Genomic DNA, 2,577 nt, shown 5'->3' on the forward strand with positions numbered 1-2,577 from the left:
ATATGGCATGCATGAGGAATCCTCAGCCCAGTCTTAAAAATCAATCTGGTTCCGAAATAATAATTCAAGAAATATATTGTGATTATGAATCAGAATATGATGAAGATGAGGTCTTTTGAAGAGATTAGTAAAGAGTTAATTCACTTTGAGGAAAAAACCAAACCTAACCTGAGTGATACCGAAGACATCAACATAGGGGACACGAATAATATCCGGGAAACTAAAATAAGTGTCCATCTCGAACCAAGGATCCGAGAAGAGTTAATTAAAGCACTCATAGAATTCAAAGATGTTTTTGCATGGTCATATGACGACATGCCGGGCTTGAGCACTGATTTAGTGGTTCACAAATTGCCCACCGATCCAATGGTGCCTCCTGTCAATCAGAGGCTGAGAAAATTCAAGTCTGATATGAGTGTGAGAATTAAAGAAGAAATCACCAAACAGTTGGAAGCAAAGGTCATTCGAGTCACTCGATATCCTGTTTGGTTAGCTAATATCGTTCCTGTACCAAAGAAAGACGGCAAGATCAGAGTATGCGTCGACTACCGCAATCTCAACAAAGCAAGTCCAAAGGATAATTTCTCATTACCCAATATCCATATTTTGATCGATAATTGCGCCAAGCATGAGATAGGATCTTTCGTGGATTGTTATGCCGGGTATCATCAAATTCTAATGGATGAAGAAGATGCAGAAAAGACGGCATTCATCACACCATGGGGAACTTATTGCTACCGGGTAATGCCATTCGGTTTAAAGAACGCCGGAGCAACCTATATGAGAGCAATGACCACAGTGTTTCATGATATGATACACAAGGAGATTGAGGTATACGTGGACGATGTGATCATAAAATCAAAGCATCAGGCCGACCACGTTGGGGATTTGAGGAAATTCTTCTTAAGACTTCGCAGGTACAACCTCAAGCTTAACCCTGCCAAATGCGCATTTGGAGTTCCATCTGGAAAGTTGCTGGGATTCATAGTCAGTCGGCGAGGCATCGAGCTAGACCCATCAAAAATCAAAGCCATCCAAGAATTGCCACCTCCAAGGAACAAAACTGAAGTAATGAGTTTGTTGGGAAGGTTAAATTACATCAGCAGGTTTATTGCTCAGCTCACAACAACCTGTGAAACCAGAAACTCCACGCTTCAATTGCACGGCACCAAAAACAGAGAATGAATCAACAAAGGGGATTCAATTCCAATGATGTATCCATTACCTTCTTAATCAAAAACTCTCAAGTGTCGGACTGATTTCCAATATAGCACATATGTCTCAAACTCGCATACACACGGATGATTATTAATCCCTTACTGTTCGGTGGGGTAATTGCTTTTCAATACCTAAACATAATCCCCTTTGGTTTTGTTCTTCTTTTATTTTCTTGGTTTATGTAAATGATAATAATTTGAAATTCATTAATCCAACTCAGGTTTGTCCCTTTTATAAAATAATTGCTTTTGTCTATTTGACTTAATCATACTATCTTTATGTTACATTCGTCGAGCGACAAGCTATTGGACCATGGGTATTCTGTGAAACTTTTCTCTCTTCTTCTTCTTCTTCCTTTCCTTTTGGCCTTCACATTGTTAGTCTTGAAAGTGGTATTTATGTAAAAGAAAAAATAGTGAAGAAAACTGAGAATAACTTTGGCAATTCGTATTTGAAACATTTATACGTTTGCATTGTCATGTTCAACAGAGGTTAAAAATGCGTACGGTCACTCAATATTGCAAGATTTAGCACTTGTCTGTTTCTCTGTTCATTGTTTTTTATTATATTGGAGTGTTATAGACCTGAATATTGATATTATAGGTCTATTCTTATTTTTGCAGGCTATTTATTCTATATGTGCTATGGAGAACAATTGCCAGGTTGATAAGTTTGTGTGTCTTTTCTTCCTCCTAATGAATCAAATGTGTAATAGATATTGGACTGTTAAAATGATCGTAGTTTCTATTTCAAATTGGTGTCTGTTTCCACTACCAGGTCCAAATAATAGGCAGAAAGCAGGCTTGTAAAAAAGGTGAGCAATTGTATTTTGACGGATGGATTATACAAATAATATTTTCTTGTATCAATGGAAACTTAAATTGCATTTCCTTTGCTCTTTCTATGTAAAGGAACTTCAATACCATTTCGTTTTGTTGGGGAACTTTAATATCATGGTAAAGGAAGGTATCCAATGCTTTGCTCTGAACCAGACTTAAGTTATTTCCCAACTTTATAGTGCGAACTTGAATCGGCTTCACTGTTTCACACTCTCTCGAGTTCAGTCATACTAAAAGTACCAAAATCGGACCTCAAATGGTCCCTTAAATCATCACTCAAAGGTCTCTAATTAGTCAAGACCTAACCTCCAATTTACCACTGATTTTCCTTAATTGTTCATGCTTAAATTTATAAAAATCATCCCAATAACGAGTTTAGGGACCAAAGACCTTACCCCAATGAACTCCTCTGAAAATCCCTCTTGAAAAGTGCTCCCCAAGCTTCTTCCCGTTTGAAAAGAGGTGAAAATGGCTAAATTTCGCGAAGGCAAGAATTTATATGTTTCTGCCCAGTTATTCC

General features: G+C 37.5%; 1 long non-coding RNA gene across 1 annotated transcript; it reads left to right on the forward strand.

Moving 5' to 3' along the window:
• Positions 1-1,225: 1,225 nt before the first annotated feature.
• On the forward strand, positions 1,226-2,087 carry LOC138874421 (uncharacterized). Its single transcript, XR_011401402.1, has 2 exons — positions 1,226-1,331; positions 1,842-2,087. It is a non-coding gene; the product is annotated as an uncharacterized lncRNA (long non-coding RNA).
• Positions 2,088-2,577: the final 490 nt, after the last annotated feature.

Source organism: Nicotiana sylvestris, chromosome 8, assembly GCF_000393655.2.
Source record: "Nicotiana sylvestris chromosome 8, ASM39365v2, whole genome shotgun sequence".
NCBI classification, from domain to species: domain Eukaryota; kingdom Viridiplantae; phylum Streptophyta; class Magnoliopsida; order Solanales; family Solanaceae; genus Nicotiana; species Nicotiana sylvestris.